Below are 27167 nucleotides of genomic sequence, written 5' to 3' on the forward strand. Positions count from 1 at the left end.
TGAGGGTTGTACTTGTTATGTTGGTGTGTGTGTTGTATGGAATGCCTAATAAGAGACTACAGGCCAAGAGATACATCTGATAAAGACTACAGGCCAAGAGATACATCTGGGCAATTCCATGTAAATGTCAACCTCATCATGAAAAAATAAAGTTATACTATACATAACAAAATCACTTTAAAATATATCAAGGTCTATATTTTGGTGTACTGAATCCATCTGATCAGATCATTTAAGAAATTGCATATTTCCACCCATTACAACAGGTATCAGAGTAATTAAAAAATAACATTTTCAGTTAACCTAATTGTATGAGTTGTTGAAAGGGCATAAGGGCCTATTTTTTCCACTCACACGGGTTCCACAGCCTCTAATGTGGAGATAAGGGGCTTGTAATGCAATATGTATAATATTGGGTCATTTGAGTTCATCCCTTTAACGGTTGAGCCATGTCAAGATGACGCGCTTTTACAGGACAGCCAATGTCACGTCCGTAACGTTTTTCAGCAAAAGTCGTTATAAAAAATACATTTTACATGCAATATTGCCCAAACTTTCTTTGCAAAGCTAACTTTCACTGATGTCATATATGCATCATATAGTTGTTCGAATCTCTTTCTAAATGTGTATTTTCCGCGTTACGGCTGTGACCGTTATGGACGTGACATAAACCCCAACATTGCTGAGCGCAGCTTTCCTGTTAGAATCACAAATAACCAAATTGCCTGTCCTGTTATAGCTTATTACACATTCTGGCTGGCATGCAGTCTCAACATCAGTTAGGTAAATTATTATGATTTATTTCAAGTGAATGTCAAATTTGAGATCATTGTCTATCATGAAGCATTTGTTAGAAGAAATGTTACATTTAAGAATTCCCACTGCAATGTCCATGAAGCATTTAGAGAAGCTCCCGTTTACCAAAATGTAGGCTACGATTAATGGCTACGATTATAAGGTCCATTGCATTGTTAAAACCAGGCCAGGTCCAGCCTGGCTTATGTGCGTGGCTGGCTTGTTTCTGTTCAGGACTGGTCGAACGGAACGGAAGCTAGTCATGCCACTGAAATAGCTGTGAATTGAAATGACATGAAATAATGTCTGATAAATTAAGATCTAAGGTCTTGTCGCCTGGACACATCAGTTCCAATGCTTCCAATGCTAATCCAGCACAATAAGAGCAGGATAGCCAATTAGCTCATGAAATCGCAACAACTAGCAGCAGCTTCCATAACATTAATGGTAGCGGTCAGTAGGGCTGTCGCGGTGAAGAAATGTCCCCAGCGATACAAAAGGGTGGCTTTCAAAGGGTGGCTTTTTATGCGGTATTATTGCGCTATTTTTTTTTCTTCCCCCCTGTGCTTTATAAATGAGATTTTTATAGTGTGTGTACTGTAGCCTACCTCTTATTTGTTTCAATACATTTTTATCAAACGAAAACATCGGCTACATTAAATAAATACTGTAGCAGTCAATCGGAATTTCATTACAGGAATGCAATGGTGCCCTATAACACAAACAGGCAATACACAGAATACAAATTTAATAATAAAGCAAAATAAATAGGCTATAAAACAAATATGCTTCTTTTATGAAATGGTTACCAAAGAAAGACAAGATAAACTGTAAATTAAAGTAGGCTCTAAAAAATAGGAAAATCCGAACCATTTAGCGCAGGGGTGTCAAACTCTGGCCCGCGGGCCAAATTTGGCCCGCAGTATAATTATATTTGGCCCGCGAGGCAATACCAAATGACTACTAGAGCTGGCCCGCCAGTATTATACAGCGCATTCACCGCTAATACTACAAATCCCATAATGCTCTGCTGTTGGTTTGGCGCGTCAATCAAGACAGGACCCAGAAACGCCCTCTCTTCTGTGACAGTAGTCATAGCAATCTCATACTACAACTGTAACCGTGTTACCCCTTCTTAAAAATGGCGAAAAGAAAGGCAGAAAACAGAAGCTTTACGTTATGTAACGTCTCACTGTGATAGAGACACCTGTGTTGACCTAGCCGGCCGCTGTGTTTGCTCTGTTCCTGTTCATTCAATCCTGTCTGCCTTCTTGCCGGCCTGTCTGCCTGCCTGTCTGTCTGCCTGTCTGTATGCATGCCGGCTGTCTGTCTGCCTGGCTGTAGGACAGTCAGGGTTTTACAAGCTTCTCTACTGAGCAGATGGAGCACCAACACTTGTGTCTGAGGGTGTATTCACATATGTTAGTGCACACCATTGATGCGCACCAAAAGCGAAAGTGATAAGTGCATATTCAATGTTAAAGCAAAACTTGTTTGGGTCCATATTAAAATTTTCATTTGTTCAATGTTGGCCCGCGACTTTGTTCAAGTTTTAAATTTTGGCCCACTGTGTATTTGAGTTTGACACCCCTGATCTAAAGGATCTTCTTGGGGCTGGGAGTGGGTGTCTAGATCAGAGGGGGGCACAGCTGATTCTGTGAGTAGCAGCACATAAAGGTTTTAAAAAGACATGTCAACAGGACCGGCTAGCTAGCATAGCACATTATAATTTAAGCATTCATGCGGGTGGAAACATGTGTCCTGGCTGCTGCTACTGAATTTTTATGTATTTATTTGCACGGGAAGTATTTGCAAGTGTGCCAGCTGGCAAGCTAGCTAACAGTAGCCACCTCACTAGAACAGTGCAGTGGTTGAGGCTGGCTAGTGAAAGCTAGCTTACTAGAACTGTAGTAGCTGTCTAGTTAATCTGTCATTTAGTTAATGGTAGCGTAATGTTATCTAGCAGCTATCTTACCAGAACAGTAGTTGGCTGGTTGCTAGCACTGTAGCTCCTAGCTGTATAGTTAATGATAGGTAACGTTATATAGCAGCTAGCTTACCAGAACAGTAGTTGGCTGGTTGCTCAATCAATCAATCAATCAAAGCTTTATTTGTATAGCGCATTTCATACCCAGAGGCAACACAATGCGCTTTACAGAGAACAAGGGAGGTGGGCATACGACCCACTCTCTACATATTCCAGAGGGAAGCAAAAAAAAAGTAATCAACCGGGGGCCAGATAAGTGAGCTATAAAAATTCTTCCCTGACCCCTCTCAACAAGGCGATCGAGCAAGCTCCAGGAGTATGTTTGTCTACCGGCTAAGAACATTTATAAAGCAATACATTACATTAAATTACATTTCAGAGTGAGAGAGGCTAAAAGCATCATAGGAGAGAGAACATTCTACAGACATGCTACGACATCCACAGCAGACACGGGGGTATCTATCGGACTCCGGGAGGTCTGCTGGTGACAGTGGGGCATCCACTGGACCTGGTTAGAAGATAGGAGGGAGAGAGAGAGAGGCACTAGGGAGAGGGAAGGCAGAACAGGGTTAGTAGCACATAGAGCCATACAGACCACAGAGATATTGAAACAGGCAACCTGGGGCAAGCTCTTGGAATATATTTGTCTAATGGCTAAGAACATTTAAAGAACAATAAATTACATTAAATTAAATTTTCAGAGCAAGAAAGGCTAAGAGCATCAGGTCCAGGCCTAAGCCGGATGTGGACTGATGTGCGTCTGTGTGTACGTGTGTGTGTACTAAATACTACGATATCCACAGCTCCACAGCTGACACTGGACCTGGTTAGAGGATAGGAGGGAGAGAGAGAGGCACTAGGGGAGGCAGAAAACGGTTAGTTTTCTAGATATCAAACGGGTTCATATCCTTATCGGTGTCTGATGTTCTGTCGCCACCTGGTGGAGATTTAGAGGCTGCTAGAAGTATGAATTCAGGCGTTTTGTAGTCAGGATTTATAGATCTAAATCTCAGCTATCAACTTTTGTTCGAAGCTGATATGACGCTGTGGAGGCCCCCCTGAATTTTCATGGTCACTATTGGAGTTGAGTGTTAAACTAATTTGTGTTGTCAGACCACCGTCTTATTTTGACATTCCACCCAGTTACTAATTTATGTAAATTGGCATTCATATTTCAATAGACTCAATCAAATTTGTAGTAGCTCATCTCTGACTAGGCTACATCTGGCAAATATCACACTGCTAATTCTTTCATGGTTTTCGTGGGCTGGTTGAGTAAGAAAAGGACTGAGCCTGACTATTCGTGAGCTGTGTAACCACCCCCCTCCTCCCCCCCTCCCTTTGGCTACGCCCATCTCGGAAAACGTCTGCAATGGAAGCTTGTTCAGACTCAATAATGAAGTGAAACGAAATGGCAATTCAGTCTGAGTGTCAGGCTAATTAAATATCCGTTTAGCTGGCTTGTCATGCACAACTGTACAACTGTACTTGTACAATTGCAGTGATTTGGTTTTAAAAGCTGATGTATAATGCTGACCAGATGTACACTCCAAGAACTACCCCCTGTTGACCACTCACTCATCAGTTGCCTGTTATCATTCCTCTTTCTGAAGTGTTAATTTGTCTCCTCAGGTTGGATCCTGCTCATGCAGGGGCAAGGGGCTCCAGTTAGACTGGAATGCCCCACATCTCCAGCTAACCAGAAGCCCATACCCACCCCTGCTACAGACCCCCCAGTGCTCCCACTACACCCAAGCCTGAGACCACCACCCCCAAGCCTGAGACCACCACCCCCAAGCCTGAGACCACCACCCCCAAGCCTGAGACCACCACCCCCAAGCCTGAGACCACCACCCCGAAGCTGTGGAACAGCCTGCCGCCACAAATTTGGTCTGCCCAGACCAAGGTTATTATAGTTAACGAAAACTAACTAAAAAACGAAAACTAGGTGTGAAAAAACATTTTAGTTAACTGAAATAAAAATAAAAACTAGACTTTACAAAAAAACGATAACTAACTAAAACTGTATTGTGTGTTTACAAAACTAACTAAAATAAACTAAAATTATTGAGAAAATGTCCTTAGTTTTAGTCTTTTTCATTTCATACATAAGCCTAGTATTTTGGGTGGATATGAAATCTATCCTCCATTTTCTTTAGCTGTGCCCCTGCGCAGAAGTAACCTGACGTGCGCCAGATGGTTTGTTTCACACGGAGTGAAACAACGTGAGAAAAGATGGTCTCACGAGGCTAGCGCAGAAGAAAAAAAACTGAAACTGATACTGAAACTAATAAAAACTAAACTAAAACTAAGCATTTTCAAAAAAATTAAAACTAAACTAAACTAGCAAACCTGCTTTAAAACTAATCAAAACTAAACTGAAATTGAAAACAAAAAGTTATAACGATATAAAAATAAAAACTAATGAAAAAAGCAAAACTATTATAACCTTGGCCCAGACCCTAGACATGTTTAAATCACAGCTAAAGACTCACCTGTTTTCACTGGCTTTCTAAGGCTAGTTAAGCCATACATCCCTGGCCCTCGTATGACTGTGTTGTTTTTAAATGGTGCATTGTTTGTATGTATTGTCTTTTTATTTTATTTATACTGTAAAGCACTTTGGTGCAACTTCGGTTGATTTTAAATGTGCTATATAAATAAAGTTGACCTTGACCTTGACCTATCTAGCCCTAACTCTAAATCTTTTTTTCACTCAGTTCAGTTCACTGAGCACAGCCGTGGGAGCGGTTCTTATTAGCGCGTCAGGATACAACGGAGACCCAAACACAGGCCGAGAATGTTCACAGACTTTATTCTCAAATTAAATGAACATCCAAAACATACATGTAACAACAAGCCCACATTGAGCAAACACAAAAATCACCTGTGGTATTGGATGATGACATATGTGGACATGCTGAAGAGGGACACTGGCTACAGTGCTGATGAACTGAAGATGCTGGACCGCGATATGTGGTAAGTTGTCATCTCAAGAGCCTGAGTTGTCACCGTGGCCTCGACATGAGGTTGGTAGGTAGGAAGGTAGATAGGTGAGTGGGTGGCTAAATCGGTGTTGGTGGATTGGTAATCGAGGGGTTATTTGTTATGTCTTGTGTCTCTTCCGTGGCTAGGGTTGGGTGGAACTGGAGTCTGGCTCCTCAGACCTTTCCTGAGGGGCTCAAACGTTGGCCCCACCTGTCTGTCAGAGAGGGCTGGCTGGTCCCGGTCACTTGAGGATGGTGGTTTGGCAGATGGTGCTGCCATCTTCAAAAGAGAATCCGAGCTGGAAGCGGCCTTTCCAGGAAAGACTCCTTCCCACTGATCGCGAAAGCGCCTCCGATGGAGAGCCAGCTTCAGGTCCTGCTTCCACTGGTCGTCAGGCGATTGTGGAACCTTCATCTCAGATTTTCCCTTTGAACCTTCACTCTTGTGAGTAGAGGCAGATGTGCGGACACCACTAGACGTCATGCCGGTGGACAGGTGGGTAGACTTTATCGAGGCGGGGCCGTTTCCCCGTGGTGGTTTGGAAAAAAGGGCTGTGCCAGCCGCCCTCTGCATCAGACAGTCCGAGGTAGTAGTGGCCTTTCCTGGAAATACTCTTTCCCAGTGATCGCGAAAGCGCCTCCGACGGAGTGCCAGCTCCAGGTCCTGCTTCCACTGGGAGTCAGGCGATTGTGGGCGAACCTTCATCTCAGATTGTCCCTTTGGACGTTCACCCTTGTGCGCAGAGGCAGATGCGCCGACACCACTAGATGACACAGCGGTGGAGAGGTGGGTCGATGTTATCGGGGCGCGGTCGTGTCGTCGTGGTGGTTTGGAAGAAGGGTCTGTTTCAGCCGCCTTCTGCACTAGACAGTTTGAGCAGGAATCGGCCTTTCCATGAAAAACTCCTTCCCACTTCTTGCGAAAGAGCCTCCTACCAAGCTTGCAGTCAGCCTCAGGTGACGGTGGAGCGTTCTTCTCAGGTTTTCCCTTTGACCCGACTTGACGTTTAGAGGACGACTCGCCGACACCACCAGACGCCATGGGGCTGTTCCCTCGACTGAACCGAGACCTGGCAGAGACCATGTCGTCTTCACAGTCGTCCCCCGGGTCACAGGGATGATAGTGTGAGCTGCTGGAGTGTGAGCTGCCTTCAGATCGGCTGTCCATCTCCGGCAGCGCTTCCACACGGCCGAAGCACTTGTCGCATGCGGTCACATCAATGTCACACCGTGCCCTTTTGAGAGAATGAAATACAAACCAAGATGACTTGATTACTTCGATAGATTTAAATATTAGGGCTGTCAATTTAACATGTTAATTAGATTAAATAATTATACAAAATTAATACACAAAAATTTACAGAAAGGTCTGTTGAAATATCTTCATTTGGGGGCTTCTGCCGGCAACAAAAATGACATAGGATCAATTTGTGATTAACTGTGATTAATTAATTACAGATCATGTAATTAAATAGAGTAATTTTTTAATCATTTGACAGCCCTAATAATATATAATCGAAATGCATCATATTATGCCACTCATTATACACATAACACACACACACATATCTCTCTCTCTCTCACTCACACACACACAAACATTGTTTTGGATGCACTGAAAAAAAAACATAATAAACTTACCGATCAATGTTTGAACAGATTCCATCCTAATTTAGAAAGAAAAGACAAGATGGCTGGTGAGGTTATACAGGCTTCACAAAGACAGAACAACTCCTGGAATCGTTTGAATTGTGAATTATTAAATTACAATGAAACTTTGATTACTAACCTCCGTGTATCCTTGATGCTTTCTCCACTGATCTAGTATCCAATTTACTACCACGACCAGGGAGAGCACAAACAGAAGTACCAAGCAGAGCCGTGTTGCATCAAGGCCCTGGACCAGGCTTGTTGGCACATCACGGACTAACTGAGGTTGAATTATCACCCTCTCTCGGCTTCTAAAAACATTCTTAGTCTCACTATAGAACATATTCTTAATTCGCCAAAGCCATGTCTTTGACAACATGTTCAGACTGCAAACACCACAGCACTGACGCTTGTCCACTTGTCAAAGCTTTATATACCCTGCCGTTGCTACGTGTATGTTACGTCATAGTGCGAACACCCATGTCACAGACCGGATATTCCAGTGACGGTTCAAGCTAGCCTAGTATGACCATCCCATGGATGACCATCTCGATCTAGCGAGCTCACTGCTTCGCTCCGCAATATCGGTCTGGCCTTCGCCCCATAGAGAGCGATTATGTGGGCGGGGCTACTTGCCTTGACAGACAAACACCTTCAGCCAATAAGCATTCAGCAAACTTTTGGGCTATATTGGCATTCGTTTAGTGCGGTAGGCCTTATTAGGTGGCTGCTATATCCAAACTGATAATCATTATAAGCCTATAGTGTTGTTTCATGGGTAATGGGGTTTGGATCTATATTGCACGTATGCTTCACAGGGTGGCCCATGAATAAAAGGCCAAACTTATCAACGTATAAACGGGTCAATTTACAATGACATCCATAGCAATGCAAACACGTAGGCCTATAGTGACTACTTAAGGCAAGTATCCCCAATGTAACTGTTCGACAGATCTGAGGGTTCTTTGCAGCAGCCAATTTGTGTATTTTCCGGGATATCATGCATTTCACATACTTTCTCAAAACATTCTGTAGGCATATAGAAGCTGCGTGTTCTAATGGATGTTGCGGGATAGTCAAGCACATATTAGAACATCTGGTCCAAGTCCCGGCATATCCAAGGCCCCGTGCGTCATGGCCTACTATAATCCAGCTACATCAGTGCCTGTATCGAGGTCTTGTAAATATATGGGGTCCGACGGGTTTCATGTGATTCTATAAAGCTTTATTACACATGATGATTCGGCAAATCAATAATCTAACTTGTTGCCGTATTACTCGGTACACCACGGATCTTTCAAACGTAAAGATCCTTTCCAGTATCCAAACTCCATATCCAATTCCTGTTTTGATTTTTGATCATTGACTCACACGAAACAGACTAATTCCGATTCCGATTTCAGAATGATTAAACTGTACATAGCCTAGGCTATTTGTATTCGTTGGTGTATTCGTAAAAACATTTACACACCCGAATATCACAAACAACTTCAGCGTAAGGATTGTTGACATAAACCCATTCATCGTCTCGTCATATTCAAGTCTCGTCATAATATGGGAGCTATAACGTGCGGGAATGGATGAAGGACTTAAAACAAATTGATAATAAGGACTGTATATTGGAACATTTTGACAGAATTAGATTATTGAATAGAGAATATTATTTAAAAAAGAAAAGGACAGGAGTTCTGGGGAGCCTACCCACGCCCTAGCGGCATATCTCAATAAAGACTTTTTAACTTTTGGCAGTTGCTTTATTTTGAACGAGAGAATATTATTATAATATTAACGCCAAATCCAGGATACTCGTGAAGGCGCCTGCGTTTGTTATGAACGGAACGCTGCTAGGCTGCTAGAATCGGCTGCTAGAATAAGACAGCTAATTTATGGCAACAAAGTCTTTATTGAGATATGCCGCTGTGCGCGTGGGTGGGCTCCCCAGCTCAGTCTTGTTGTTCCGACCATGGTTTAATTTGCAATAGCACCTTCATCACACTGAAAGTGCCAATCAAGTGATTTACAGTGATTTTAGAATAATTAAATCATAGAAAGAGGGACCTCTTTTTTGTGGGCCCTGCTTGCTTGTGGGCCCTTATAATCATGATCACCTTTCCCCCTAAACAACGGCGCTGTCCATGATCGAGCTGATGAGCATCGAGGTGGGCGGAGCTCCAACCCGCAGACATACATTATATATTACATACAGACCTCCCCCTCTGACCAGACCAGACCGTTCTAGCATTGAACCACTTAGCTACTCGTGTATCAACGCGTCATTGTTCCCGGCTTTCACCGATTGGCTAAGGGCTTTCAAAAGAAGTAGTCAAGTAGCCGTGACTGTTTGTAATCCGTCTCTCTCTACCTTGGGACCTTTACCCCGTTTGTCACGCCTGTAAAGATTTGGAATAGCATATCCTTTTATCCATCTGAAGAAAACAAGAGACACGCTCTTCATTCTTTTTAAAAAACACACGTTTCCATCACAACCTCTTCATCAACCTTTCACTGTAGGCTACAACAATCTTCAATTCGGTAAGTTGTATGTTCATTTTTATATTAGAGCTCAACGGTTTTGGGCTTCGGTTTAGAAAGTGAATTTCTCATACATTTAGGGTTCGTTCTTTAAAATCCTTAAAGGGTTTTAAGCCTGGAGCCAAGTCAACACGCTAGCTGATGAATCGTGATCTTAGGGACGGTTCTTAATTCATGGGAGGGGGTTTTAGTAGCTATGCATTGATCACACGAGCCCGTGTACTTCTGCACCCGTGCCTTTGTCTTCGCGGTTCTGTTCGTCCACATGCAACCAAGCTTTCGGGCCCCTGAAACCGTGTTCGTTTGAAACCGGAGTCCAATTCCGGTTTCAGCGGTTGCGTATGTGCTAGTGGTTGAGGTAAAATGGTAAACGTAAGAAAAATGTTGTTGCTACTTATTAGCATGCTGTCGGCAGTCTTTGGGTGTCATATCCAGCTGCTTAACCTGGTCAACGAACAGAGGCGCCCGAACGAGCAAATAGTTATTTTATTTTTATTGTGTTTACATTGTATTCATTGGTGACGTTAAGGAGCAATTCTACCTCACTATCTGTCCAAACAAAAGATTCTGCCCTGTGAGTCGCCATTGTTGTTTGTGTTTTCGTATTTCCCTTTCCGCGCTTCTGTTCCGGTATTGACTCTGGCTTCTGATTGGTTAAAATGGCCTTTACTTTTGAAGTTATATCGCCACCTACTGCTTAGATTACATCACTTGGCGTCGGATGTTGCGGTTTCGCCACTCGTGGGGACGAAGCGCTGTACAAATAAAGCTTTGATTGATTGAGCAGGGAGGAGCGAGAGCGAGCCCAAGCCCCCAGGAATCTAAAGTGAAACCCTATTGAACCGCCATCATGGCTACATTTGTAGTCATTTGGCTATTTCCGGTAGCTTTTGTACTTGCGCAGTTGTGCTTTTCTGTCCTACGGGCGTCCACGAACAAGTTCACGTTTATGTGAAATGCAATGAAATGAAAACCGGCTTGCATATTAACCTGTTTTTGTCAAATATATCCATTGGAGACATTATTTTTTATCCAGGCATCTTAGTTTTAACAGGTTAATTATAGCTGAACATGTTTTGTGAATCAAATGGTAGATGTTAGATCATCTGGGAGAAAGTCTGTGTAATTGTGTATAAATTGCATTTCCTATTACTGGAATTTGCTGGAATGCTTGTATATTTATATTATAACAAAAAATGTTATTTTATTGCGACTTGCCACGCTATTTAGTGGTGCAGTGTAAAAAGGGAGCAGAGAAGTGTACCATACTGTTGAAAGCTCAGAGACAAACTGAGACCCACCAGGAAATACAAGTACGCCTATAGGATAGGCGGAGCATAAGTCCCCTACCTAATCTAAAATAGTGGTGATTCTCCACAGAAAAGAGCAGAGCTTTTCAAATTGGGGAGGGCTATCTGCTCACTAGGGCAGACACAGACCTGGAGCATAACTAAACTCTCAAACAAAAACTCTAGTTTAAGAAGTTTGAATCAGAAATACAAAGTAGGAAAACAATGGATATACCATCACCACTGGCCATTGTGGGATGCAAACATCAAACACTATTAAAGGACAATGAGAAAACTTCTGGAAAATGTACAAAACACACTAAAAGATTTAACTCAGCATGGCCCGAGGGTTGTACTTGAGATGTGGGTGTGTGTGAGTTTATGGAATGCCTAATAAGAGACTACAGGCCAAGAGATGCATCTGATAAAGACTACAGGCCAAGAGATACATCTGATAAAGACTACAGGCCAAGAGATACATCTGATAAAGACTACAGGCCAAGAGATACATCTGATAAAGACTACAGGCCAAGAGATAAATCTGATGGAAAATGTACAAAACACACTAAAAGATTTAACTCAGCATGGCCCGAGGGTTGTACTTGAGATGTGGGTGTGTGTGAGTTTATGGAATGCCTAATAAGAGACTACAGGCCAAGAGATGCATCTGATAAAGACTACAGGCCAAGAGATACATCTGATAAAGACTACAGGCCAAGAGATACATCTGATAAAGACTACAGGCCAAGAGATAAATCTGATGAACATCAAAAGAGAATTTGGATTAAAAATCATAAACCTGTCCAAAGATGAGGGCCAACACTACAGGAAAACTCTGAGACCTTGCTGGACCAGAGTGGGCTCCCTTCGTTAAATAAGTCAAATTAAAAAATATATACAAAATACTAAAGACCAAGAATGGATGAAAGTAAACAGCAGGAATAAAAAGAGAACTTGGGTCACTTCACACTCAACCAAAGCAAAAACCAATACGTTTGAACACCTTAACCAAACTGTAAAAGACATTTGCAAAACCTGTAAAAAGGAAATCATTTAGCAGCTCAATTAGTCCATTAATTGCCAGTCCAACTATGCCATGTATTTAGTGAGAAAAGAGAAGAGACAGTAAAAGAGAAAGTAGCAGAGGGACAAAACAACCCCAGAGAGGGACGCACAAGCAGACAGAACTAAACATGCTGCAGAGCAGCCAGCCAGCAGAGCTACACAGATAGATACAGATGCACAAGCAACCAGAGATAAAGAAGCTCTTAGAAAGCATACGTCTAGGCAGAGACAGATGGAGAGAGATGCACACGCAACCAGAGATGAGCATATGTCATATACATATATCTCAATGAATCCAGAGGCCTATATACAATCGGATGCAAATAAAAAGGCTACGTGAAGGCTAAGCCTAGTGCTTTAAGCCACTATGGCGCTGCTGCTCCGGATTTATCTAATTGACACATTTTACGTTACCTTGTTTGTTGATAAAGTAGTCGGACAATAAACTGCTGTGCGAATACTTGGTCCATTTATTGTCCTTCCATAATCAATAATCCAGCAAACAACCCGGTACGCATGTTTGTGAGTGTGTGTGGTCAAAAACTGCAGCAACACCGAGCCAACAGCAGGTGAGTTCCTACCTAAATATCATCAGTTCCTATTAACATGGGAGGAGCAACGCATTGACCCAATTAACCCGAATTTGGCTCTTACAGGCTATGTTAAAGGAAAGATTTCATGAACAATTAAACAAGACAAAAATAGGCAGAATAGGACTTTTTAGAGATCAGAAATGGACCCATCTTTGCATGTGTAAACTGTAGAATAATTAGGCATCACAATCAGGTGAAGAAATATGAACACATGTTCATTTCTCAGATTTCCAGAATCTATTCTGCTGCTCCCACTCAAAATAAACCACCTCTCCAGTCTTGAAAGTTTCCTTCCCTCCATACAGTCAGACCCTACATCTCACCCACTTGGTTTTCTCCCTCCCTCTCTTCCTTCATCCTTCCTTCCTTCCATCTCTCCCTCCCTCACCAGTTTGTTTTTAAGAAACCATCCCCCCTTTCTCCTAGGTATGTGAACTGTGCCTGTACCGAGGAAAAGCAGAACCTGGTAGCGTTTCAGTACCGTGGAGGGATCCTGTATCGCTGCTGTCGGCTGCTGGCTGTCGGGGAGGAGCTGCTGGTCTGGTACGGACAGGAGTACAGATACAAGAGCATCTCCTTCGACTACTTCTGGGACAAAAAGAGCACCACTAGAGGTAGTTGTCCTAGACTCTCCTTCCCTCTGTCTTCTCCTCCATCTCTCTCTCATCCACTTCTTTTCCTTAAAGCTGAAACAACCAGAGGTCTGCTAGTCATAATAGTAACCGCTTTCCAAGTAGCTCTCCTCTTCCGGCCTTCCCTCTCTCCTCTGTCTTTTTCCCATGGTGCCAGACAGCAGGCAAGACGTGGGCATACAGCGTGAAATTCAGGACACTCATGGATGCAACGATACAGGGGACAGTATGTGATGCACTGCAATGGCGCCTGTGCAAATGGCTGTTGTGGGGCACGCAAATTGCCGATATTAGGCAGCCGCGCTATCTATGAACAGAATGGAATGCTCTTAGTTGCCATGGAACATGGTAGCTTGACATAAATTAAGGAGTGCTGGCTAGCTTATTCTAGCTATCTAAGTTAACACCGTGGGCTTCAACGTATTACATGTTTTCTCTCCTCTCTCCTATTTATATTTTGTCACTTCTTTTTCTCTCTGTCGCTTTCCCTCCGAGCTCAGCCAGAGGAACCTGTTGCATATCTTTCTCTCTCCTGTCCACAATCTGAAGTCGTCATGTCGTTGTGTCCCCCCCCCCCTTTCACTAGCTACATATTCACCCTATACAGTATTTGAACTTGTACTAAATGTGTGATAATCATTTTAATGTTTGTGTGTCTCTCTTTCAATCTCAATCCCAGAAGTGACTTGCCCCAGGTGTGCTCCTGGTCCGAGTGCCAATTCTCCTAAAACTCCCAAATCTCCCTCCACAATCACATCAAGAGCAGCCATGACAACCTCTACATCTCTCTGCTAAGGAACGGAGAGATCAGACCAGAGACTCTCCCATCCTGCTCCTCTTGATCACTCCCTTTCACCACCTCCAACACCCCGCTCACTGCAGCTCCTGGCCAGAGGCAGAGAGACATTGACAAGCCAAGATCGTACCACTGTGACCAGTTTGGAAAGAACTTCGGTCTAAAGGCTAATCTCAGGACGCACCAGCGTGTTCATTAAGGAGAGAAGCCATACCAATGTGACCAGTGTGGGAAGAGCTTCACTACATCAGGAGAGTTAGAGACACACCATTGTGTTCATACAGGAGAGAAGCCATGCCACTGTGAGCAGGGTGGAAAGAACTTCAGGGAGTCAGGAAAGTTAAAGATACACCAGCGTGTTCATACACGAGAGACGCCATCCCACTGTGACCAGTGTGGAAAGAACTTCACTAGATCAGGAGAGTTAAAGACACACCAGCGTGTTCATACAGGAGAGAAGCCATACCACTGTGACCAGTGTGGGAAGAACTTCACTTCGTCAGAAAAATAAAAAACACACCAGCGTGTTCATACAGGAGAGGAGCCATACCACTGGGACCAGTGTGGGAAGAACTTCACTTAGTCAGAAAAGTAAAAAATACACCAGCGTGTTCATACAGGAGAGGAGCCATACCACTGTGACCAGTGTGGGAAGAGCTTCACTATGTCAGGACACTTAAAGACACATCAGCATGTTCATACTGGAGAGAAGCCATACCACTGTGACCAGTGTGGGAAGAACTTCACTACGTCAACAGAGTTAAAGACACACCAGCGATTTCATACAGGAGAGAAGCCATATCACTGTGACCAGTGTGGAAAGAACTTCACTACGTCAACAGAGTTAAAGACACACCAGCGTGTTCATACAGGAGAGAAGCCATACCACTGTGACCAGTGTGGGAAGAACTTCACTTCTTTAGGACAATTAAAGAGACACCAGCGTGTTCATACAGGAGAGAAGCCATACCACTGTGACCAGTGTGGGAAGAACTTCACTACGTCAGGACACTTAAAGACACACCAGCATGTTCATACTGGAGAGAAGCCATACCACTGTGACCAGTGTGGAAAGAACTTCACTACGTCAGGACACTTAAAGACACACCAGCGTGTTCATACAGGAGAGAAGCCATACCACTGTGACCAGTGTGGGAAGAACTTCACTTCTTTAGGACAATTAAAGAGACACCAGCGTGTTCATACAGGAGTGAAGCCATACCACTGTGACCAGTGTGGGAAGAACTTCACTACGTCAACAGAGTTAAAGACACACCAGCGTGTTCATACAGGAGAGAAGCCATACCACTGTGACCAGTGTGGGAAGAACTTCACTATGTCAGGACACTTAAAGACACACCAGAATGGTCATACAGGAGAGAAGCCATACCACTGTGACCAGTGTGGAAAGAACTTCACTACGTCAGGAGATTTAAAGAAACACCAGCGTGTTCATACAGGAGAGAAGCCATACCACTGTGACCAGTGTGGGAAGAACTTCACTACGTCAGGAAACTTAAAGACGCACCAGCGTGTTCATACAGGAGAGAAGCCATACCACTGTGACCAGTGTGGGAAGAACTTCACTACGTCAACAGAGTTAAAGACACACCAGCGTGTTCATACAGGAGAGAAGCCATACCACTGTGACCAGTGTGGGAAGAACTTCACTATGTCAGGACACTTAAAGACACACCAGAATGGTCATACAGGAGAGAAGCCATACCACTGTGACCAGTGTGGAAAGAACTTCACTACGTCAGGAGATTTAAAGAAACACCAGCGTGTTCATACAGGAGAGAAGCCATACCACTGTGACCAGTGTGGGAAGAACTTCACTACGTCAGGAAACTTAAAGACGCACCAGCGTGTTCATACAGGAGAGAAGCCATACCACTGTGACCAGTGTGGAAAGAACTTCACTTCTTTAGGAAACTTGAAGAGACACCAGCGTTTTCATACAGGAGAGAAGCCATATCACTGTGACCAGTGTGGAAAGAACTTCACTTCGTCAGGAGATTTAAAGAAACACCAGCGTGTTCATACAGGAGAGAAGCCATATCACTGTGACCAGTGTGGAAAGAACTTCACTACTTCAGGAGATTTAAAGACGCACCAGCGTGTTCATACAGGAGAGAAGCCATACCACTGTGACCAGTGTGGAAAGAACTTCACTACGTCAGGAGATTTAAAGACACACCAGCGTGTTCATACAGGAGAGAAGCCATACCACTGTGACCAGTGTGGGAAGAACTTCACTTCTTTAGGACAATTAAAGAGACACCAGCGTGTTCATACAGGAGAGAAGCCATACCACTGTGACCAGTGTGGCAAGAACTTCACTACGTCAACAGAGTTAAAGACACACCAGCGTGTTCATACAGGAGAGAAGCCATACCACTGTGACCAGTGTGGAAAGAACTTCACTTCTTTAGGACACTTAAAGAGACACCAGCGTGTTCATACAGTTCATCCAACAGCTGCACAGACTTCACTGAAGCCTGCCTCAAAAAGGACCCCATGTTTGTAAGCAATAGTGTGTATGTGTGTGTGTGTTTGATATCAATTTGATATCAAATTGACTTTTATGATCTGAAAATCAGTCTATATTCTGAACATCTTTATTGTTTATATTCAGAACATCTTTATTGTCCCTGGAAGGCAACTAGACATACTGTACAATGACACATACAGAACCGTACAAGAAGAGTTTACACACAAACCCGCACACCCCCCCCCCCCCTACTTTATCTCTCTTTCTCATTCCCCCTTTCTCTCTCCTCTCAGGTTCACCACCAGCTATTGAAGAAGCGATAGATGAAGGAGAAGGGAGTTGGAGAAAGAGAAAGACCTGTCGTGGAATTTCGAATGGACCTGGTTTCTTAGGCCTTGATTACACTACTGCGTTTTCGCCTACATTTGTGCCTAGCAATGACAGTACCGCAGTTCACATTATAATAATCAGACAGGTGATTTACGAGTTTGAGCTATATAGCATCTTAGTGGATACGATAGTTAATCAGCCAAGCGGACTGATCTTTTTTTTTCCCGACCAAATAGTACCTTCCTCACACCAGTCTGAACTTTCGAGCAATCCAACCCTTTTCTTTTTGAATAATATTCTTAATTCAATAATCAAATTCAATCCAAATGCTCCAATATATAGTCCTTATAATCAGTTTGTTTAAGTCCTTCATCCATTCCCTCACGATATAGCTCGCATATTACGACGAGACTTGAAATGTGCACCAGACATGGAGCAAACACTGGGATGGAAATGTATTTGTTGGTGACTGTTGGTTGGATGTCTGGACAGCTGCATAACATTTCAGAATGTTTTTTTTTTTTTATTAACTTTTTTTAATAAACATTTTATAACCTGGAGAGGTAGTGTAGGGAGTTCCTTTGTGTGTATGGGGGTTTGTGGCCGAATTTGGCTCATTTTATCAAAACTCATATCTCAAAAACCTTTAGAAAAATTATCCCAAAACGACACTGCTGATGAATCTTAGCATCTCCTTAATAATCAGAAAGATCAGACACAAGAAGACAAAGAACTTTCAGCTTCCAGAATCAGGTCAGGATTGAAAAAGGTCTCATCAGTCTCAGGACCACTGTGTCATCTGTTCTCCCAAGGTGTGGAGGCACCATTCATCTCTCGTGAGCCCAGGGATCTACTGGAGTGTAGTATAAAGTTATACAATACCGTCTTCATCTTCCCAATTTTGTCTGCCAGTCTGTGAGAGCCTTTGCAGCCCAAACCCAGAATACCACTAAAACAGATGACTAGCCTCACATTATTGACCAGCCTCGTGAAGTCATCTGCCATCCCCAGAGGCACTGCAGCTGAGCTTTAAAAGTACAATATTTGAGCAGATACGCCCCAGCCCAGAAAAACCTTTTGGAAAACCTTCACATTCCAAAATCTTGAATGGCTCAACTGCAACTGTTTTTGAAGAATCTCTGAAAGCCTGCGAGCTGTGTGAGGGCATTGCCAAAGACCTGGAGAAGAGATTTCACCCTGGGGCCAAGGTTCGCCCCTTCTCAAAAGTCTCTAAACAGGCTAATGGTGAGACCAGCATCCATCAGACTTCCTTGATAGTCCTTGATGGATAAACTTTGGGAATTTTGATTGACTTGGAATCTTGAAACATGACCATCCAAGTTCAGATAACGTAGTAATGCACACAAAAACATTTACATCCATATCATATTCATTCTTTATTCAAGGACTTTGTGATACAGTGCATTTTCTACCCTTCAAATAACACATGAAGATGTGATGGACTAATGGGCCAGCCCGCATAATATCAAAGAGGTTGATAAAATGACAACTATCTACCAGCCTTACTGCTGCAATTAAATCACCACTGTTTCATTGGAAACATATTCATAGGATATTGATTAGATGGGGTGTGCTTTTATTCAGAAGACCTTCTGGTTACAATAGTTGTCCTGTCAAAATGTAAATTTTGGCTTGTTTCCTTAGAAAACACTTTCGACTATTACTACTAGGAGCTCATACAATACTACGCCAGCTACAGTTTATCCTGGAGGCAGTCTGTCAAGATGGAAGCTTCAAAAGTAGGGATGGATGAATATTGTGCTGTTTTAGTTCTTGTGCTGTTCTTGAGTAACCAGGCCAGGTCACGCCTGGCTTATGTGTGTTGGCTGCCTTGTTTCTGTGCGGGACTGGTAGGACGGTAATGTCTGATAAAAAAAGATGGTTCTTGTCACCTGGACACATCAGTTCCAAAGCTTCCAATGCTAATCCAGCACAATGAGAGTGGGATAGCCAGTAAGATCATGGGCTCACAACAACTAGTAGCAGCTTCCATAACATTAATGGTAGCGGTCAGTGGCTCAAGCAGTTACACTGATGATTCCTGTAATGTTAGCTATTTTGCTGCAATGGGTTCAACTTTTGTTTCTGGATAACGTTCATGACTTTCTGTTTTGCACTTCCCTTTAGGTGGTGAATAAGTAGACCCAGGACACAGTGGGTTATTTGGACATTTAGGATCTTGATATTATATTGATATGAAGATATGAAAGTAAAGTATTTGCCTTTAGAAGTAAATTTTAATTAAAATGGTTCTTAGCTAAGTAACCTAAGTGTAGGCAGACTTGAAAGGTCAATTGTAATAATATCTTCTAATTCTTATTTGAATTGTTTTTGACCCAACACGTACAATTTGAGATTGTAGTGAGGAAAATAGCTGTATTTTCAGAGAAATGTATTGGTTTAACCTGATCCTGTTAGCTGTTTCTAATTATGATGATTGACCCCTGATTGAAACTGTGTCTCCCTTCCATAGACTTATGAGATAAGGCTGACATTCCTTGGTTGGTACATTCTGTGGACAACAGCAATTGTTGTGGTTAGAGATAGAGACCAGAGCCCTGTACTACGAAACAGGATTACAGGGTTAGCGCGATAACTTCAGGTTCAAGATTGGTTTATCCGTAGGCTACTACGAAGGTTGTTCATTTTTCACCGTGCTATATCGCCGTGGTAACTTATGCTGCCGAGCTAACCTGCTCCGGGGCAGGTTAAGTTCCAGATTATGGATCAAAACGTATGAAGCACTGCCCGCTGACCGATCAATTCACTTGGAAAAAGGCATAATGAATGTTAAGATTCTATTATGGAACTTCAGTGTGCGAATTAAACAATAATCTGCTGTGCGAGAACAGCGAGAGGTTCTTAAGAAGACTTTTTACAAACCGCCAAAACCCTCTTTGGCTTTCCCCGATATCATATGAAAAATTGCAGAATGACAGCTGCTTGAGCCATATTTTGCCTTGTGCATTTAGTCATAGACTGTAGGCTATGCACTGGCTTGTGTTTTATTAGTTTACCTGCAGTTTCGTGTAGGCTGTGGGTGATGCGGAGAACAAAGTAAAAACACTCATTTTTTATTCAATTGTCAAGTCTTCAATGTTGATTTATTAGACTAGCCTCCCGTTCCTAGGAACAAAGAGAAGTAGGCTACATTTTAATTAAATTGTGATAGCACCAATGCCTGACAATCAGCCTACTTCTCCACCCCGAGCTTCACTTTTTCCATTTTAATAGCCTGTTTTATCTCTAGTTCCTCTTGTATAGAGACTTCACATTGTCTACTCCAACCTGAAACTATTAAAAACTATAGCCTACATTTGCTTTATTTAAGCGTCCCCTGCCAGTCTAGGGGTTGCAGCTGAAATAATAATATATATTGATATAGGCTACAATTTCTTTACATGCCATAAGAATAGGCATAGCCCAATGATCTAGCCTACTCGGGTTCATGTGGAGGATAATGCTAAAACGTAGGCAGTATTTTTCCAGCTTTCCTTCCTGCCTTTGGCATTAGTGACTGTGTTGCGCCTATAGTTCATATTTCTATATTATTGCTCCTCTTGTGTGAAATGCGGTGGACGGAACTTGGTTATGCGTATTGTTTGCCTTGTCCATGGCCATGTCCAAATACCCATACTAAGGTATGCGATTGGTCATTTCGAGCAAATACCTCCCCTTTTACCGTGAACGCGCTCATAGCTAGATTGGACCAGCTGGGTAGACTTAAGAACTCTCCTGCTCTCTAACCCCCCCCCACCCACACACACACACACCCCCCCACACACACACACACACACACACACAGAGCAATGGCACGCACGGAGAGAAGGAGAGCAATAGGCCTACTGTCAGAGGCACATTGACAAAAACCTTAACTAAACTAAAATTTATCTGACACAACCAATGTCAGAGCAAATGACAGGGCAATCGACACCACTAAAGGCCACATCGCGCTTGATTGCCGCTTGGCTACATTTTGGAGTAAGCTGCATAATACATTTAACACTGCAAACAGAAAACCAGCAAAAAAGGGCTTAATACCATTGACTGATTCAGGGCCGGCCCTAGCATTTCAGCAGCTCTAGGCGAGATTCTGAAAAGCGCCCCTTGCGCGGGGCCGCGGCCGCCGAAACAGTCTTAAGCACGGGCACACAGCAATAAGTACGGTAAGTACTGTATATTTAGTTCAGCGTAAAGGTAAGTATTAGGTAGGATTAGGAATAGAGTAGGTTTAGAACTAGAACTAGCAAGTTAAGTGATTAGGTAGTGTAATAAATCGAACCATTACTATTTCTTTTCCACAGGGCTTAATTTAAGAAATTTAATTTAATACATTTTAAGACTTTTTAAGGACCCACGGACACCCTGTATGCAGTGTTCATGCATAACTCACAACCTAATTCCTCCAACACTGCCCCCCCTTATCAGAATATCACACCAACTCACATAAATACAAAAACACAAAACACACTTTAGTTAGAATTCAACATATTTTAATAAACAAGTAGTTTCCACAGAAGGAGGTACAGAACACTTTTAAGAACACACGTATTGTAATAATAAAATTATATTAAATAAATTTAAAAATAATAACAATTAGAATATCTGTTTATGAATACACATATTGTAATAATAAATAAAACAAATAAAAAATAAATAAATAAACTGAAAGCCCAGAAAGCCCTTTCTGCTTTCTGCTGAAGCCACTGTCACCCTAACCCTAACTCTTCTCCTTGAGGACAGCATCCACACCAATGTCCTCACAAATAATAACAAATAAATAAAAACTATTATATACAGAAAAATAACAATTACAATTTCTGTTTATGAACACACATATTGTAATAATAAATAAAACAAAAAATAAATAAACAGTTATAAGAAAGCCCTTTCTGCTTTCTGCTGAAGCCACTGTCACCCTAACCCTAACTCTTCTCCTTGAGGACAGCATCCACTCCAATGTACTCACACATAATAACAAATAAATAAAAACTATTATATACAGAAAAATAACAATTACAATTTCTGTTTATGAACACACATATTGTAATAATAAATAAAACAAATAAAAAATAAATAAACTGTTATACAAAAGAAAGCCCTTTCTGCTTTCTGCTAAAGCCACTGTCACCCTAACCCTAACTCTTCTCCTTGAGGACAGCATCCACACCCATGTCCTCACACATGTCTGTAGCACAGATCTGAGCAGAGGCAAAACCAGTTGCTCTGTACTCTTCCAGGCTAGCAATTATCTTTCTCAGGTCAACTGCAATGTCAAGTTGCATTGACAGATTGCATGACCTAACTGACTTGTTTGACTTCAACACTCAGAATTTCACTCGTCTAGACTTCTTTGCTGCAAAGTCCTCAATAACATCATCATATGACAGCTGGCGAGAAACATCATGGTTAATGCTAATGATGGCAAGTCCACTAAGGCGATCTTGGACCATTGTAGACCTCAGGTAGGTTTTAATTAACTTCAACTTTGAGAAGCTTCTTTCTGCTGAAGCCACTGTCACTGGCAAAGTGACTGCAATCCTGAGGGCCACCCACATATTAGGATAAACCTCCCTCAGTTTCTTCCCTTCCAAGAACACCAACAGTTCCATGGTGGTCATTGTGGCTGAGGGGAGATTTGGAAAGTTCATCAGCTCCAGTGCCGACTCTTTTCCATCTATGTCTGACTGTCCCCCACAGGTCAGGGTGTCGCTCAGTGTTTGACACTGCTTTGTCAGCTCATTGCTGGCCAGTTCGGGGAAGTTAACAAGCACCCCAAACTTTGCGTGAACTTCTCCCAGATGTTCAAAACGCTCATTGAGGGAAGTGATGCAAACATCAACCACCCTGTTGAAAAATGTCACTTCCATCTTTTTTAGGGCATCGGCCATTGGCTCATCAGGTGCTTCATAAGAGAACTGCCTCTTGGTTGACCTCAGCCTCTTCTCCTTGAGGACAGCATCCACACCCATGTCCTCACACATGTCTTTGGCACAGATCTGAGCAGAGGCAAAACCAGTTGCTCTGTACTCTTCCAGGCTAGCCTTTGTCTTTCTCAGGAGGTCAACTGCAATGTCAAGTTGCATTGACACAGACTGCATGACCTTATTGACATGTTTGACTTTGCTGAGGATATCGTACCACACCACAGTGCAAATGGAGAAGCGGTAGGACCCCACCTCCTCAGCCAAAGACTGTGCCTCTACTTTGATCATTGGGTCAGTGGCCTTGTCCCTCACCTCCAAAAGTGCATCTCGAACATGTACAGCCTGATATCGCACAGCTTCCACACTGTTGACACGGCTCTCCCACCTGGTTTCAGACCATGATTTCAAGGTAGTGGTGACATGACTCTTCAAAATGTCCCAACGCTTTGTGGATGCTGAAAACAGTGCAAAAAGCTTTTGGAGGTAGCCAAAGTATGCAGTGGCATCTAGGGAGCTTTTTGCTGCATCAGCTACCACCAGATTCAGAGTGTGTGCGCCACATGGCACGAATAGTGCCCTCGAGTTTAGTTCAAGTAACCTGGCTTGAACTCCTTTATTTTTCCCTCGCATATTAGCACCATTGTCATAGGACTGTCGTCCTAGGACGACAGTCATAGGACTGTCGTCCTATGACAATGACCCTACAGTCCTCGAAGGGGATATTCATTTCTTGGAGCCTGTTCAGGATGAGGGATGACAAACCCTCGCCAGTTGATTCCTCAGCGACAAGGAACCCCATGAAGTGTTCCCTAACTTGTGGCGTCTCCTCCATTGTAACAATCCGCAAGATAACTGATAATTGCTCTGTGTGGCTAATGTCAGGTGTGCAGTCCAGAATGATGGAATAATATTTAGCTTTCTTAATTTCTTCAGTCAAGTGGGCACTGATTCTCTCACTGATACAGCCAATGAGTTCATTTTGAACAGTTTTTCCGAGATATGAGACATGGCTTGCACCCCTTTCGACTCTAGCAACGTGTTCTTTCATTACAGGATCAAACATTGCCATCAGCTCCACCTCTTTAAGGAAGTTGCCATTGTCTGGTTTGTTGAGTGTATTGGACGTTCCCCTCAGGCTCATGTTTCTCTCAGCTAATGACTGAATGATGGCGACCAACCTGGTTAACACCTCACGCCATCTCTTCTTTTCTGTGTCTATCAGTCTCATCTCAATCCTATCGATAGTTTGACCCTTTTCTAAGCGAAACTCTAACTCTTTCCATGATGCCATGTGTTTAGTATGTTCTGGATTGCTCTCGTGTGCTTTCAGTAATTGGTGGCAATTTTTCCAGTCATTTAGTCCTGCACTGATTAAGTTGTACTCTTTCTGGGAGAACAGCTTGCAGCAAAAACAGTAAAGGCTGTTGTTTTTCTGTGAGTACATTAGCCAGCTTCTCTTTATTCTTTCACCGTTTGCCAGTTTTCTATAAAAGTGGTGGTGGTGGCAGCTTCTGCCATCCTCACTTTTCTGAAAAATTAAGTCTGGTTTCACCCGATAGGGTCCCCTGCTTACAAACTCTGTTCTGACCTTATCAGACATGGATGGCCAGTCGGCTGGGTCAATAGCTGCTGCCTTTGTAGGCTCACGTGCTGCAGACTGTGCTGTCGTAGATAAGGTCTCTCCAACTGCAGATTGTGTAGGTACACTTGAGACACGCCTTCTTGATGAGTGTTCACCTGCAGGCACAGTCAAACATGCATGGGTACAGTTAGACACCCACTATGAGTGTTTGTGTGTGTTGTACATTAACATATACATAATTAGTAATATTATTAGTAATAGAAGTGCTATTGTAATAATGTGCAATAATAAACTGGACTCACTTGCTGCAGACTGTGCTGCAATACATGACGTCGATGTCTCTCCTGCAGATTGTGTAGCAGGTAATGTAGATGGCAAGACGTGTTCACCTGCAGGCACAGTCAAACATGCATGGGTACAGTTAGACACCCACTATGAGTGTTTGTGTGTGTTGTACATTAACATATACATAATTAGTAATATTATTAGTAATAGAAGTGCTATTGTAATAATGTGCAATAATAAACTGGACTCACTTGCTGCAGACTGTGCTGCAATACATGACGTCGATGTCTCTCCTGCAGATTGTGTAGCAGGTAATGTAGATGGCAAGACGTGTTCACCTGCAGGCACAGTCAAACATGCATGGGTACAGTTAGACACCCACTATGAGTGTTTGTGTGTGTTGTACATTAACATATACATAATTAGTAATATTATTAGTAATAGAAGTGCTATTGTAATAATGTGCAATAATAAACTGGACTCACTTGCTGCAGACTGTGCTGCAATACATGACGTCGATGTCTCTCCTGCAGATTGTGTAGCAGGTAATGTAGATGGCAAGACGTGTTCACCTGCAGGCACAGTCAAACATGCATGGGTACAGTTAGACACCCACTATGAGTGTGTGTGTGTGTGTGTGTCTGTGTGTGTGTGTGTGCGTGCGTGCGTGTGTGTATGAGTGGGTGGGTGGGGATTGGGGGGGGGGTTAGACATAACTAAGTGGCAATAAAAGTGCTACTGTATGGTACTGTACTGCACTGTACTGTAGCTACTGTACTGTACTGTAACACTAGAAAACTGTGGTACTGTGCTGGGAAGCTTCCAGGTGTGATATCTCAACAGGCAATATCACAAAAATACTTGACTGAACTCACCTGCTACAGGCAGTGATCCAGACTGAGTAGCAGAGTCCTCAGGTTGTGCAGTGGTGGGCTTGTCCAGATATTTTAACAGTGCACCTGAAAATTATACAGATAATAATGTAGGTATCTATCTGCAATGATACTGAGCAGCCTGATTAGCTGACATAATTAGACGTAGTTAGCTAGCTAGCTAGCTAAGTTAGATGACGACAGGTTGCAGCTCATAGCTTGGGCGGCAGCTCCCATCATTAGCTAGCTGGCTAGTATGGAGGTCCGTTTGTGTCTCAAAAAAAAAAAAAAGTTTCATTCAAAAAATAAACTGTTGAAAGTATTTTTTCAACTTCAACTTTTTTTTTTTGCTTGCAACATTTAATTTTTTGAATGAAACTTTTTTTTTTGATTACAACATTTAATTTTTTGAATGAAACTTTTTTCTTTGCTTGCAACTCTCTTTTTTTTGATTGAAATATAAAGACACAAACGGACCTCCATAGCTAGTGGCTGGCTTTGAACCTTTGCTTGAAAAATGTCAATAAACACAAACAGTCATGAGACATACTGTTTTCCTTCAAAATAGATGGCGTTAGTAATATCAGTGAGGTAAATGTAACATTAGTTAGGCTATCTAGCTGCTAGCAAGATGACGACAGGCAGCTCATCTAGCTACCGTTACCAGCTCCCAGTATGACAGCCAGACTATAGCTAACGTTAGCTAGCTGCTAGCTATATGGCTAGTTGTTGACCCTTTGCTTGAAAAATGTCAAAAAACACAAACAGTCATCAGACATACCTCTGTTTTCCTGCCGTTTTTCCTCTTCCCTCTTTTTTCGCCTCTTCCAGTGTGCTCCAGAAGGCTTTTTGTTGGGTTGGTCGCGGTCGCCCCTCTTCATGTTGTAGTGATATTTCCCCCAACTTATTCTAGTCGCTTGTTCTTGTTGTCCTCGCGAGCGCAGTGCCGCCGCCGGCGCCACAAGGGTTGGAGTGGGGGGGGGGGCGCCCGGAGTTTTTTTGGGGGAGGGGGGCGTCCCATGGGGGGGAGGCGCCCGGCGCTGGGCGGAGGCGCCGCATCGCATTGCGAAGCGTAATAGAGACAGTAGGGATTACGGAATGAAATTATTTTAATAAAAATAAAAAATAATTTTTTTTTTTTTTTTTTGGTGCTCCTTGGCCAGGCGCCCCTTGGCCATTTGGCGCCCTAGGCGACCGCCTATTTCGCCTATGCGTCGGGCCGGCCCTGGACTGATTAATCAAATGTGTTAATGAAAATGACCACAGCACAACATCCTATGCATAAAAATAATGCATTTCATGTATATAGCGCTTTTCACAAACTCACTCA

Source organism: Borostomias antarcticus (assembly GCF_949987555.1).
Source record: "Borostomias antarcticus genome assembly, chromosome: 26".
Lineage (NCBI taxonomy): Eukaryota > Metazoa > Chordata > Actinopteri > Stomiiformes > Stomiidae > Borostomias > Borostomias antarcticus.